The following is a 15,906-nucleotide window of genomic DNA, read 5'->3' on the forward strand; positions in this document are numbered from 1 at the left end:
GCTATTTCTTGTGGGTTTATTAATGCTTTCCCAGATTTATGATGAATTAGTCTATCAATTTTTGTGTTCTTTGGCGGTGACGTAGTACAGAGGCCATCAATTTGCCTGCCCTATTATTTTGGGAGTAAAAATTAATTTTCAGTCGTTTGAGGTATTTGTCATGGTTAGTTAATAAAGTTGTCCTAAGCTCATTCCTTTTGTTGAGTTTTTGTAATAAGTTAGAATTATCTGGAGATTGTTCTTTTTCAAGACTAGATGTATCTTTTAAAAGGGTAAAAGGGTATTAACAAATTTTAGCCTTTCTCTTTTATCCCTAGATGCCATCTGGATAAGGATACCCCTAATAAAGGCTTTGTGAGTACACCACAGATTTGTAGTGGATGTAGAGCCATTATCATTCAAATCAAAGAATTCTGTCAATTTGTTCTTCACTGCAGACACGTATCTCTCTTGAGAGAATAGAAATGTATTATTCTTCCAAAGGGTTGACATTAGGCCTTGTTAGCCTGTCGTAAGATAAAGTGATTAGTGAATGGTCCGACCAAGTGATATTATGAATTTGTGCTTCTGAAATTTTTTGTAAGAGCATTTTGTCTGCAATGAAGAAAACGGAAAATTGTATACTTGCCTTCCGTAATTTTCCTTTCCTGACGCATCCCATGGCAGTACACACATTGGGTTGTGACTCCGCCTCCACAACCTGATAGGACTGGTTAGCTATAAATTTTGAAGAGGAGTCCACTGTTGTATTCTCAGTAACTATCACCTTAGAAGGGTGGGATTCTGTGTGCTGCCATGGGATTCGTCAGGAAAGGAAAATTACGGAAGGTAAGTATACAATTTTTTGACGCATTATGGCAGCACACACATTGGGAAATAACTCGCTACATGGGTGGGTGCTTTCAGAAGATTTTATTTACTCAGGTACAAGGTATAGTTAATTTGATTGATCTCCTGAACTCAGTCGTAGTTAATTGAGCTGGAACTATTCTGTAGTGTGACATGAACGTGGTTCTTGAAGACCAAGTTGCTGCCTTGCAAATAGTTTCTGATGACACTCTACAGTACGCTGCCCAGGAGGTGGCTACTGCCCTGGTCGAGTGAGCCTTCAGTCCATCCGGTATTGGGAGTGATTGTATAAGGTAAGTTCTTTTGATGGTTTTAATTAGCCAAGCCGCTATTGTTCTTGGGGAGGCTGCTTGCCCTTTTTTTGGCCCATGTGGAAGAACTAGCAGGTTTTCCATCTTCCTGAACAGTTTAGTAGCTTCTAGGTAGGAAGAAATAACAGATTTCACGTCCAAGGGGTGTGGATCCCCCTCATTAGTGAGGAAGACTGGAAGATTGATTTCAGAGTTAAAGTGGAAGGTAGATGCCACCTTGGGTATAAACTGTTCTGAGGGTCTGAGGACGACTCTATCCGGGTAAAAGATTAGATGCGGCTCTTTAACAGAGCTTGCAGTTCTGAAACTCTCTTGGCCGACATTATTGCGATCAGAAATGAAAGTTTTAGCGTTAGATCCCATAAGGATACCGGTTCAAGAGGAAAGAATGGTTCTTTTGACAGGGCTTCTAGAACAATGGATAAGTCCCAGGTTGGAAAGATTGGTTTCCTGGGTGGCCTTATCTTCAGGCATGCCTTTAGGAATTGAGTTATGAGAGGGTTTAATGCCCATCTGGTTCCCATCATTGCGGACAGGGCCGAGACTTGTACCTTGAGAGTGCTCGAACTTAGACCCCTTTCTAGGCCTAGTTGCAAGAATTCTAGAATTTGAGAGACTGACGGAGAGAGTGGATCACAAGACTGTTGCTGAGCAAAAGCAGTGAATCTCTCCCAGATCCTGTTATATGTGCTGTTTGTTGACCTTTTCCTGGCCTGTTGTAGCGTGGTCACTACTCAAAGTGAACAGCCTTGATCCAGCAGCCTTTCCCTTTACCTCCAGGCCATTGGGTGTAAACGTTCTGGTGATGGGTGTAGGAATCAAACCTGCGAGAGCAAATCCGAGCTCACCGGGATCGGAGGCAGTTCGTCTGTGTTCAACTGTAATACGGTCGCGAGCCAATGTCTCCTCGGCCAGAATGGCAACACTGCTATGACCATGGATGTCGAATTCCTCTGTCTGGTCAGAAATCTGGCTATTTGGGGAATTGGAGGAAAAATCTACCCCAGGTGAAACTTCCATGGGTGGTGAAGGCAGTCGATCCCTGCTGCTGTAGGGTAGTCGGCCCTCGCTAGGAATCGGGGACATTTGTTGTTTGGAGTTGCCGCCAGATCTATGTCGGGAGTTCCCCATCTGTGAGTAAGGAGAGCGAAGGCTTGAGGACTGAGGGACCACTCATTGTTCGATATAAATATCCTGCTCAAGTCGTCCGCTAGTTGGTTCTGTATTCCCGGAACATAGAGCGCCTTCAAGTCCGCCAGGTGAACTTGAGCCCACTCGAGTATGGGACGAACTTCTTCCATAAGCGTCCTGCTCCTGGTGCCTCCTTGTCTGTGGATGTAGTTCACCGCCACCGTGTTGTCCATACGCAAGAGAATGTTCCTTTCTGCGAGGAAAGGCCCGAATGTTAGGAGGGCCTGCCAGGTGGCCCTGAACTCCAGGATGTTTGAGACTATGCCCTGTGGGCGAAAGGACCAACGTCCCTGTGCTCCCTGATGTCGGTAATGTGCTCCCCATCCTAGAAGGCTGGCATCTGTCATGACTATTTCTGGTAATGGAGGGACTATGGGTCGACAGCGTGTTAGATTGCTGACTCGTGTCCACCACCATGCAGATTTTTTCACAGTCTGATTGATGACTATTCGCTGGTTCATTGATGACCTGTTCCATTGTGACAGGAATGAGTTTTGGAAGATCCTTGAATTCCACTGGGACCACTGGACCATTAGGAAGGTGGAAGACATTGAGCCCAGGACGCTCAGACACATGAAGTGGGCATTAGAATTTCGTCTTCTTCTGGAGAATCCTCTTGATCTTGCGGTATATAAGAAGTTGAGGCCATTGTAGGTTGTCTGGTTCAGAAGCCGCCACTTGCATAATGGTTTCTTTCACTGACTCTCTTATTATGCTGGATGATTCCCTTGCATCCAATTCTTTATCACAGGTTGCTTCGTTCAAACAGGTTTGGCAGACTAATTTGCTAGGCAGAGCTAATGCTCCGCAGACCCAGCAGGCATTGGCCGCAGGACGGGTACGTTGGTCATCGTGAGACTGGTGGGATGAAGCCACATCTCTGTGGTGATGGGAGGAGGTTCTTGACTGACTTCTTCTGGAATGGGAGTGACTTGATGGTCTTCACGATTAGAGTGCGATGACCTTGATGATCTGCCAGAGCTACCAGGATGAGATAGCATTAGTGGCAAGGCTCTTTTTCTCCTCTTCACTACTTTATCCAATGTATGCCCCCTTACCTTGTAGTTCGTGGATGGTCTGCTGGAGCAGCGGCCTCCATGGAAGGAGATAGAGTGTACCTGAAAGGAAGAGGTCTTTCAGCAAGAGGTGCAAAGGCTAGATATGCAGTGCTGGAAAGAGGAAGGGTAATAAGACTTACCAGTGGCAGAAATAAAACTGGGGCAGCAAGGCAGCAATGTGAGGAGCAGAACCGGTGTGGTAGGAAAGCTTCTACCTTCATAGGAGCTGAAAGACAGAAATTTTCGTCTTTTAAATAGGCCGCCGCCGCGGCGGCTCTGACGTCACACATGCGCAGTAGTCATTTGCGGCGTCCGACGCCATCTTGGAAACTGGCGAGAGGAGAGGTTGCCGCCTGTGTCAGTTCCTGTGCGCCACTGAATCCTGACCCGGCGACATGATGGGAATGGCAGTGCCGAGGGACTACAGCGTCCAGCGAGCCAAGCATGCCAAAAACATAAACACAAGTTAATATATACACAGGGGAGTTCAAGCAAGGAAAACGTGTGCTAGATGACAGAAATGGGTAAGAACTGGAGACTGCTGCAAATGTAACAAAAACCTATTTAAGGCTTGTAAAGTATAGATGCTTTTACATACCCCTGAGACCATCAGAGTGGGGTTCCCTGCATAAAGCTCATTTAGAGACTGTACAGTCAGGGCTTCCAACTAGGAGAGGTTGAACCTAGCTGGGGCGAAGCAGTAAGGGGTTCCAAGCTTTTACCGGTCCAACCATCCAGGTGAGGAAAAACAAGAGAATACAACGGTGGACTCCTCTTCAAAATTTATAGCTAACCAGTCCTATCAGGTTGTGGAGGCGGAGTCACAACCCAATATGTGTGCTGCCATGATGCGTCAGGAAATCAATTCTGGAAAACGTTTTATGTACATTAGAGAAAAATGAGTAGTCTTTTCCAGTAGTATGCAAACACCTCCATGGATCGTATAAATCTTCCTCAGCGAAAATATTACCAAGACTCAATCTATTTGTGCGGTCTTTTTTAGTAGTATCTACATTAGGATCCATCGGGGCATTAAAATATCCGCAGATAATATGCCCTTTCTGTATTTTCTGTACCTTTCTCAACAGCTTACGGATGAATTTTTGTTGATGCTTGTTAGGAGCGTAAATGTTGGCTATTGTGTAAGTAACATTGTCTATAATAGCAACTAGAATTATGTACCGACCATGGTCGTCTTTTCAATCTTATTTTATTGGGTGGTGAAAGAAGAACAAGTGAAATAAACATGTTACAGTATGTTATAAACATGTATCTTACATAAGGCAGTGAGGAAAACCTTTATGAGCTATGCGTATTCTAAGGTATTTTAGCTTTAGTATTCCTGGTGGAATAGTTTTGCAAAACAATATAGTAGCATACTGCGTAGAAGAGCAAACAATAATAAGTGGACGGGTTCCAACATAAAATTCCATTCTAATCTTACGCAGAGCTAAGATATACTGTAGACCGTTCTAAGTGGGATGATATGCTGTAGGGATCCCTCACTGTCTCAGGGCATAGATCTAACTCACGGATCCAAACTGAGCATGTGGCCTCAGTTCAGATGCTCGGATGTTTAGTTCAAGGTGGGAAGGAGAGCATTTAGGGGAAGAAAAGAGAGGTTGCAATGAAAAAGGGGGGGATAGGGAGTTAAAAGATCGCTCCAGCATGGTTCTCTGGTAGATGAGGTTGGGTCATCTTCAGCCCATATAGTGAAGTCTTCGGAGTGACGAAACATTGACCATGAGGTCCATGTGATGGTGACCTGTTCCTCCTTCCCGGTTTCCTAGGCCAACAGACGTTCCAGGTCTCTTATCTGATCCACCTCAACAGCCCAAGCCCCCAGGGAAGGTATGTTCGCTTTTCTCCAATGACGAGGAATCACCGCCCCAGCTGCTGCAAGAAAGTGATGCAGTATATCTTTAATCATCTTGAGGGGGCCCGGGATCATAGATAAGAGGGCCACCTCTGGTGTGGGCTTAATTGAGGTCGCCATCAGCCTGCAGTACAAATCAAAGACCCTTTGCCAGAATTTCCAAATAGGAGGGCAAGTCCACCAAATGTGAAGCATGGACCCTCTAGGGGACAAGCATCGCCAGCAGGCATCTGGCAAAGAGGGGTTGAAGCGTTGTATAGTCGCAGGGCATCTGTACCATCTCGTCAACAGTTTAAATCCTTTTTCTTGAGTCCTAGTTGCTAAAGAAATCTTATGCGTCGGGGTGAAGTTTGTTATTAGTTAATTATTATTTCAGATTTACAAATTTACTAATGTACGAATTTACGAATGTACAAATTTACAAATTTTCTAATTTACGAATATTCGGAAAAATTCGCTAAACGGGTTTTCGTTCAGATATTTCCGAATTAACGAATTTGTCAAAATTCGGAACAAAACGAATTGCACATGTCTAATCTGCATGGTGATTTTTTTTATACACGAAGTGTCAGGTAATGTGCATTTACTCTTTCTGACTACAGCAGTACCTGTAATCTCCTTTTAGATTACAACATTCCCTTAGCTGGTAGTAAACTTTCTGTATGTTGTTGATCTGAGTGTTCAGTGCTAATTGGAACTACATAGACTGTAATGGCCAGTTTATCGTCTAGGGCACACAGAAGCAGGATGATATAAAAAATAAAATAAATTAATTAAAAAAAAGCAGCTCCTGCTTCAATTTTAAAGCTTTATGGGGTTTGTTTTATGTTTAACTACATAACTGTTTAAATAGTGTATTGTGTTTTGCCTGCGTATTTTTACTGTAACCCTAGCTCTATGTGCATTGATTACTGTATGGCTGACTTGATGTAAGCATACGTGATAAAAGACAAGAAAACTAACCCAATGGACATGACACCTCGGACACACACACATCATTTGGGTATACAGTGCCTTGAAAAAGTATTCATACCCCCTTGAAATTTTCCACATTTTGTTGTTTTACAACCAAGAACGCAAATGTATTTTATTGGGATTTTATGTGATAGACCAACACAAAGTGGCACATAATTGTGAAGTGGAAGGAAAATGATAAATGGTTTTCAAAGTTTTTTACAAATACGTGAAAAGTATGGCGTACATTTGTATTCAGCCTGAGTCAATAATTTGTAGAACCACCTATCGCTGCAATTACAGCTGCAAGTCTTTTTGGGGATGTCTCTACCAGCTTTGCACATCTAGAGAGTGACCTTTTTGCCCATTCTTCTTTGCAAAATAGCTCAAGCTCTGTCAGATTGGATGGAGAGTGTCTGTGAACAGCAATTTTCAAGTCTTGCCACAGATTCTCAATTGGATTTAGGTCTGGACTTTGACTGGCTATTCTAACAAATGAATATGCGTTGATCTAAACCATTCCATTGTAGCGCTGGCTGTATGTTTAGGGTCAGTGTCCTGCTGGAAGGTGAACCTCCGCCCCAGTCTCAAGTCTTTACAGACTCTAACAGGTTTTCTTCTAAGATTGCCCTGTATTTGGCTCCATCCATCTTCCCATCAACTCTGACCAGCTTCCCTGATGAGGAAAAGCATCCCCACAACATGATGCTGCCACGACCATGTTTCACGTTGGGGATGGGTGTGTTCAGGTGATGTGCAGTGTTAGTTTTACGCCACACAGTGTTTTGCTCAAATTTGGTCTCATCTGACCAAGGCACCTTCTTCCATATGTTTGCTGTGTCCACCACATGGCTTCTCGCTAACTTCAAATTGGACTTCTTATGGCTTTCTTTCAACAATGGTCTTCTTCCTGCCACTCTTCCATAAAGGCCAGATTTGTGGAGTGCACGACTAATAGTTGTCCTGTGGACAGATTCTCCCACCTGAGCTGTGGATCTCTGCAGCTCCTCCAGAGTTACAATGGGCCTCTTGGCTGCTTCTCTGATGAATGCTCTCCTTGCCCGGCCTGTCTGTTTAGGTGGACGGCCGTGTCTTGGTAGATTTGCAGTTGTTTCGATTTTCTGATGATGGATTGAACAGTGCTCCGTGAGATGTTCAAAGCTTGGGATTTTTTTTTTTAATGCCTAACCCTGCTTTAAACTTCTCTACAACTTTATCTCTGATCTGTCTGTGTTCCTTGGCCTTCATGATGCTGTTTGCTCACAAAGGTGCTCTAACAAACCTCTGAGGGCTTCACAGAACAGCTGTATTTATACTGAGATTAAATTATACACAGGTTTACTAATTTGGTGACTTCTAAAGGCAATTGATTCCACTAGATTTTAGTTAGGGGTATCAGAGTAAATGGGGCTGAATACAAATGCACGCCACACTTTTCACATATTTATTTGTAAAAAATTTGAAAACCATTTATCATTTTCCTTCCACTTCACAATTATGTGCCACTTTATGTTGGTCTGTCACATAAAATCCCAATAAAATACGTTTATGTTTTTGGTTGTAACATGACAAAATGTGCAAAATTTCAAGGGGTATGAATACTTTTTTAAGGCACTGTAAGTGTAGTGCCTGGGCTTGGTCCCATGTTCTCAGATAAAGTGCCCAGCAGGGTCAATGACTCAGAAGCCACCCCTCAGTGTAGTGTACTTCTAAATTTGAAAAACCATCTACTCCAGAATCTTAATATAACACTGAGATAAGTGGTCAGCTAGCTGCTAATTTTATTTCTCTGTTCGACTTTGTTCTCTGTAAATTCTATTCTTGGTTGCAGTTCAAACTAATACTTTGATACGAAGTTTAGATAATATTACTTAGTCATAAGGTTGAAAAAAATACATTCCAGTTCAACCTGTGTGTGTGTGAACGCATTTGTGTGATTTTTATTCTGTAGTAATTTCCTTGGCCCTTATGTTCTGTTTCCTGAGGAAGACCTTTAAATGTTTTTGGAGGTTGTCGACACTCCAGCTAACACCAATTCCTGGGGAGGGAATGCCACATTTAACTGCTCTAACAGTAAAGAACCCTTTCTACAATCCAAGGTTAAGCCACAATTTGTCAAACCTCAAAGGAGTCAGAGAAGGTTAACTGTAAGGTATTCTTGCATTACAAAGAAGAAAATGCATTTACAGAGCTGGAGCAGCAACAGAGTCCCCCTTTATATTGTGTTCTGAAAAGGCTTTCACGTAAAATATTAGAACTGTATGAAAGAAATGTCATCAATGTATCATATTTTTGTAGGGTTTCATTTTCATCTTGCACAATGGTTTAACGCTTTATTATCACATTGTTTTTGGCCAGGATATAGTCTCTGTTGATTACGATAAATGTGCTTCTGCCTATTGAGCAAGACGTGTCTGTTCTGTGTGAATCAAACCTGCAGAGTCCAGTCAAAGAGATGGAAAAGTTCATTGTCTCCAGTATAGGTTCAGTGTATCAGGATCTCCAGGTAAACATGTGTTCAGTCTAAATTCAAGCTAGTGTTTCCCCTTGTAATTATTATGTAGAGTTGTCATTAGTGTGCACATCGTCTTTTAGTTGCCATGCCAAAATGGCCATTACTTTCAGTAGCGTGGAAGTTCAGTGAGTTGCTTAGGAGAGAGGTTGCTTTTCGGTTTGCCTTTCCCCCATCCCACAGCTATAATAGGATGATGGTACAGCTATTGTTTACATTGTTCATCCAACAGAAGTCTGACTACAAACATAGTGGAGCTGAAAATGAACTTTTATATGTGCAATATTAAATATTATCAGCAGGTGGCACAGTTGTAAAGCCTGGAAGCTACTAGCAATTTCATTGGAGACTGGGGCTGGATTCACACCTCTGTTTTAAGGCATATGCATTTCCTATTGAAATCAATAGATGTGCATGAAACAGCATGCTATTGTGAACCAAGAATATTGCAATGTGTTTTTCATGCATTGTCATTTATTTCAATTAAAACTCAGGTGTGCTGTAGCCTGTTGTCATTGTTGACCTCTCCTTATGAAAACTTTAGCTGCCTAGCCTTCATGCTAACCCAGTGGCTTCAGTTCTTCCTGGGCCGCTGACCTAGATCAAGTACTGTATGCAGATCAAGATTTCTGATTTAACACTGGCCTCCCTGATCTGCAAGGTAGTTACTGCTGCCTCCATTGGAGAGCTTTTCACTTCCTGTCTTTTTGACCAATGTCCAGACAGGGAGAATATTGATATCTCCAGCCCAATGCAGGTGCGCATTCGCATTGGCATTTTAAACTCCCAGCTTTACCAGGAGCTAGGCGCCTCCTGGAAGCATCACAAAAGCTTTACTTTTAAAATGCTTTGTAGGAAATATAACTTTAGGGTAGAGATGGTAATTTTCAATAGAACAGACCTTCCTTTTTCATGGAAGGTTTGTTTTATTAGGGATACGGATAACATTTAAACCTAAAATAGGTTCTAATCCATGATTTCTCAACTAGGGTTCCTCCAGAGGTTGCGAGAGTCATTAAAGTGGTTGTAAACCCAAGAAAAAAAAACCTGCAAGACAAAGGCATAATGAGCTAGTATGCATAGCATACTAGCTCATTATGAATTACTTCCCTTCCTCGTACATTGGGCCGACGGCCGACATCGCTCCTGGAGTTACTTCCAGGTATCGCAAGCTCAGACGCTGTGATTGGCCAGAGCCGGGATGACGTCACTCCCGCGCATGTGCGCTGGAGCCACCAGTTACGGCACACTCACTGAAGCAACTGCATATACGCGCCATTTCTTCAGTTTGCTTCAGTGCGCATATGCCAATGACATTGGCACATGCAAATACAGGGGATATCTGGTTTCTGGTTTAGGAGATATTCAGGGTAGCTACAGGTAAGACTTATTATAGGCTTACCTGTAGCAAAATAGTGTTGTAAGGGTTTACAACCAGCAACGAGCAGTTTATGCCTCTCAGATAAGCTCCCACTGATGGCAGGTTATTTTCTAAATGATCACAAATATAAGGAGCATTCTTCCCACTGAACATCACATTAATGTATCGTGAGTTGTAGATATAGTGATTTTTTAGTAGGGGTTCCCTGAGACTGGGAAGTTTATTTCAAGGGTTCTTCCGTGTTGCAAAGGTTGAGAAAGGGTGAACTTGTCCTTTTAGACCTTGTCCAAAACTAAGCTAAAATAGGTTTAGCTGCAGTTGGGCATCGAATATGTGATTTTGTTTTTTAACAAATTGAATTTTCCTAACGTACTAATGTTGTTTTATCACTTTGTAGGAGTTCCAGAGTTCTGTAGAAGATCAGATTCAGCGATGTGATGACCTGAAATCTGCTGCCGATGTCATTGACGCAGAAAGTCCTGTCGATGTGCAAACTGTCCAGTTCATTGTGCAAGAGTACAAAATGCAACTAGGAGTAACAAGTGAAGCCATGAAGGAATGTGAGACTCTTCTGAAAGACCTGGAGTCATTTTTGTCTTCTCTGGCATCAACTAAGTGGTCCATTCAGGCTGTAGCTGCTGTGAGTGAAAAGGACAGAACTATCATTCTACAAAAACAGAGGAATATTGAGCTACTAGAGCAGAAAGTTCATAGATTGAGGATGGAGGCTAAAGCTCTAGATGACTGCTTGGTACCAGCAGGAATGTACTTGGAAGACCCAGAACATGGGGGAGAAACATAATGCCTAACAATGGTTGATGGATTTTTTGAAAAGATAGAAATTGCTAAGCAAGCTGTTTTACAAGAATTAAGGAACTTGGACAGACAGGATTTTGAGATACCATCACTAAATGGTGCATCGTATAGCCATTTGTCATCTGATGATGATGTACCTTCAGGATTAAATGACCGTTATCAGGAAGAGAAGATGGAGACCTTCATGGCATCAAAAATCGATTCAGTTTTGAAGGAAATAAAGGTAAAGACAGTGTGATTGTTTTTTGGTAGAGGGCCAGTTTCATAAGTCGTTATTGTTTAAGGATCCAGTCATTGACAGTGTCTGTAAAATTCCATTCTCTCACTGATCAGTCAACTCCGGTCATGTTGATTAGAAGACAGATTTATTACAAATGTATCGATACATAGGGGTGAACTCTGTTCACAGCAAGGAGTTCCAGCAGAGTCACACACAAACACTGTACACAGGTTTTATAGCAGTATTTGGCAAGCTACCATTGGCTAAGTCACATTGGTGACTCATGGTGCATTGTCAGCTTTATTGTCAAATCCAGCATGCTTTCACAAGATTACCTAATATGGTAAACTTTTGCTAGTTCTTTAAATATTGTTGTACTCGTTGGTCGTAACTAAGCAGATTGCATAAACAATAAGTCAGGGCCATTTTAGCTAGAAAAAGAGCATATAAGGAACAAGGCAAATGTCGATATCACCTGTAATTCTTTGCATATTTCTTATCATTCCCTCCTTTGATATCTATATTTTCTTCCTCAATTTATTACTTCAGTGCAGGTCCGTTCCACAACTGGGTTTTCAGACCTTAGCAAGTCCTTGACCTTGGCAAGTCCAGTCCATTTCCCAAACCAACCTTCAAGCCAATTTGTGAATGGATCATCAATACCCAAGTTTTCCGCTAATTCATTCTATATATAAAGCTGTCAATCCTTCGAGGGCTCTAGTCACGGTTCCTCCAGGAGCTGTAATGTTAGAAATAAAGGTGCAACACATACCGCCAAACATTTTGCAGACCCCTCCTCTTTCTGCTAGGACCATGTCTAATGCCATCCTATTCTGCCATGCCGTCAGAGAGGTAGGGGCTGATTGCTCTGTCAATCCCTTAACTGCATCCCTGGTGTAGTTTACAAACCTTTGTTGGTTATAGTATATATAGTTAATCCAGTCAACATTTTTGTTTACTGTCGCCCACCAGAGAAGAGACTCAAATCCAGCTGCCACTTGGTTCCTAGCCTTAAACTCACTCGGCACTCCACGCGGAACCCCGATCTCATCTATATAGATCTAGGGGTCAAAAGACCCCGCAGGAGAGGTGTCCCTTCTGCTCCTCCGGTGACCCTTCTTCCAAGGGGACTCTGACAGTAAGCACAGAGGCATTGCCAGCTGTACCAGGGCACAATCCCCTCGGGAATTGGCTGGGATGCTCGCTCTGAGCTTCTTGTCTTTGCTTAACCAGCAGACGTCTGCTCTCTGGGTGTCCTGCTCAACCCAGTTGTCACCCTCTCCCTTTACAATTTTGTTAATCCTCTCTATGCAGTAGTCATCCGGTAAAGACCCCAAATCTGTGCCACTCTCATTCCCCGGAAGTGCAAAACAAGTAAAGTTGCCAGGGTATGCCGTGACAGCAGGGGGTATCTGAGATCTCTGAACCTGGGGAAACAACAAACTTAACGTGTGACAGGGAGTGTTGGTGTCAGGTTTGTATGTTTTTTTTATATAGTTTTAGCATACACCCTAAACCATCTGGATCTGTATTGTTATTTAAGGGAAAAGGCACTGTAGCCAGCTGGGGTCTGGCCCCTGCACAGACCAAGCAGTTCTCTCTTTTTTTTTTTTTTTGTAAGGATGTTAGCAGTATAGATTAACCATTCAAGCCATTCATTCTTATCCTGGTATCCTGTTTCTAATGTTATAGCTTCTTCCACTGTTAGATTGGTGAATCTCACTGTGGGTCCTAATACCTCTCTTTTAAGTCGGCCCTCATTATCTAATTCTTTCTTCTTGTTTGTCTCATTCTTTGGTTTAACTTCAAGAAAGAATTTTCCCAAAGGGTCAGTTCCTGATATCCAAGCTCCTAAACGGTATAACCTCTGATCTTCTAGTTTGGGGTCCTTCAGGGAAATCAAAAATGTATTGCAATTCTTTTGTTCTGTACAGGGAGAGTGGGCTGCTTTTAGTTATGGTTAATCTATTCTTTAAATCTCCTGCTGCTGGGATCTCATATCTCCAATCCTGGTCTGCAGTTGTCCACATGACTGAATCCCAAGTAGTACACCCGGTAGTTCCAGCCAGGTAGCACACGTATTTGTCTGCCCAGGTCAACTTGCTTGTTTCTACCTTATCTCCACAATCTGTCATCTGGCAGAAATCCACCTGTATAGTACTGGTGGTTCCTTCAACAAAGGTGAGGTTCAATGCTCTTGCTATCTCTTCCTAATTGATTGGTTCCACTATCCTCCCGTGTCTCCTACCTCCCCGTATAGAGGCCTCTCCTAGAGTCACCAATGCTCCCACGAGGAACAAAATCCCTACCATCCTATCTGAAGTGAGGGGGGCCTAAATAGGGCCTTTTCTTCACCAAGGTTGAGACAAGCAGACCTTTTATCTGACTCCCTTTGTAGTTGGACTTTCCCCCTCCTTCAGTCTTTCTGTCCCTACTCTGCCTATGTTTACCTTTTTTACAGTGGGATTGGTGAATCCAGATAATCCTTTCAGCAATTCTTACTACAGTGGGAGTAGTAAGGAGTACTTGATATGGCCCGTCCCACTTAGGGGAGTGCCAATGCTTCTTTCTGATCACCTTGATGAGGACCCAGTCTCAGATTTGTACTTTGTCTTCTCCTATGGGCTCTCCTTCTGGAATGGAACACTCTTGGTTAATTTGTTTCTGTTTTAATAACCTTGACATGTATTCTGCTAAGGTTATCTCCCCTTCCTCTGTGTGAGTCTCATTTGGTAATAAAGGTATTTTATAAGGTCTACCATACATCATTTCAAATGGACTCAGCCCCTCCTTAGTGGGGGTGATGTGCATGCTTAAAATAGCTAGTGGGAGACAGTACATCCAATTTTTCCCTCTCTCCTCCATAGCCTTTTTTAGCTTGCTCTTTAATATCCCATTATGTCTTTCTACGAGCCCTGCTGACTGAGGGTGATATGCCCAGTGATTCTTTACTTCTATACCCATCACTTCTGTTAGGTGTTTTATGGTCTGATTTACAAAATGTGGACCATTATCGCTATAAATCTTCTCTGGTATCCCAAATTGTGAATTGATATCTTTTAGTAAGGCTTTGGATACTGTTAAGGCCTCAGCACTTCCTGTGGGGAATATCTCTACCCATGTGGTCAATGCATCAATGATTTCCAAACAATATTTCTTCCTTTTCACATTTGTCTAATTCAATAAAATCCATGCAAATGTGTTGGAATGGATATTGCGGTGTGGGGAACTTCCCTTTCCGTGGTCTTATGCCTCCCTGAGCATTGTGTCTTGCACATATAATGCATTGAGAACAAAGTTTTTTAGTAGTTTGTGAAGCCATAGGCTGTACATACCTTATTTAACATCTCAGTCATCCCCCTGTTTGACACATGAGTTACTCCATGTGTCAATACTGCTGCATACATAAATAAGGATTTTGACAATACCAGCTTTCCTTCAGGTGATGTGTAGATGTTCTCTATTATTGTGCAACCTTTTGTTTTCCAATATTGTTTCTCCGCAGGGGATACATTCTGCTGTATATCAGTAAGGACTGTATGATCTATCTCTATGATTTCCTGTTCTGTCATGTGTCACTTCTGCATATCCAGTTACACTTGTGCCATCTGCATTTTTCGTACCGGAGCCATCAACAAAAAGTGTCATGTCAGGATTAGATAACGGTACATCTTTCCAATCACTTCATGGCAGTACCTTTGCAGCGACGGCAGCAGTACAGTCATGTTTATGACCATCAGTAGGAAGTGGTATTAGTGTAGATGGGTTTAATGTAGTACATCTCTGTATTGTTTTTTTTTTTTTTTTTTTATTTATATCAGGAAACAGGCCCGCAGGATCTCAACGGTAATACATTCAAAAAAGGAAAATATCACTGCAAAGACTCAATATATATAAATAAAGGTACATGTACATAGTCAAATATTTTTAGTTACGTTGGTAGAACCTCAGCCTTAACCTGTAATGGTGGGTATCGGGAGTCTAAATGTATGGCTGGCTTCCTTATACATGTCTAACTATTAATGGTATGTCTATAGATTCCTGGTTCAGGAACCTATGTATATGAGGTTATTTCAGTTTCCTGGTTGCAGTGGGTTAAGTCCTCTTAGGCCCATGAGTCCGGTCCCCTGTCTTTTTCTAAATATTGGAAAATAGAAGAGAGTAGTAGTAGTTTGAAATGAGGCATTGCTCTTAAAGAGCAAGGAAAAAGGAGGCGGAAGATGGGGTGGGGTATGAATGAATGGTACAAAAGGGGTACCATTCACGAACATGGACTTCTATCTGCCCTCAATGAGTACAGTGTTCTTCAGATATGATATAACCGAATGTCTTGTTAAGTAGGTGAAACCCCTCCTCTGAGGGCTTGTCCCTCTTCAGAGTATTTAAAACTATTCCATAGTTGCCACGTCTTGGAGTATGTTTCCTGTCTGTTTTGGCTGGTAAGGATAAGGTCTTCCATTTTATTAATGTCATCTATTTTTTGAAGCCATAGGTCAATGGTAGGTGGGCTCTGTGATTTCCAGCGAAGTGGAATGCATGCTTTAGCTGCATCTAGGAAGTGACGCATCGCTGATTTTTTGTATATTCGTGTTGGGGTGTCATTTGCATGTAGTAGGAAGTATGCTGGGTCATCTGGGATTTCACGGTCAGTGAATTTTTGTGTTATCCGGCGGACCTCTCCCCAGAAGCTCTGTATCCGGGGACAGGACCAGAAGATGTGTAACAGTGTTCCTTTTTC

General features: G+C 42.4%; 1 protein-coding gene across 1 annotated transcript in view; it reads left to right on the forward strand.

Annotated features, from left to right (window-relative positions):
• The first annotated feature begins 315 nt into the window (after positions 1-315).
• The window catches only part of LOC141109843 (nesprin-2-like), a 33,827-nt gene continuing 18,236 nt past the window's right edge, over positions 316-15,906 (forward strand). Inside the window, exons 1-3 of the mRNA XM_073601104.1 lie at positions 316-354; positions 8,598-8,745; positions 10,530-11,171. The gene's annotated coding sequence lies outside the window, so the exon portion shown is untranslated. The remainder of the gene's footprint in view (positions 355-8,597; positions 8,746-10,529; positions 11,172-15,906) is intronic.

Source organism: Aquarana catesbeiana, linkage group LG10 (assembly GCF_042186555.1).
Source record: "Aquarana catesbeiana isolate 2022-GZ linkage group LG10, ASM4218655v1, whole genome shotgun sequence".
In the NCBI taxonomy this organism is placed as follows: Eukaryota; Metazoa; Chordata; class Amphibia; order Anura; family Ranidae; genus Aquarana; species Aquarana catesbeiana.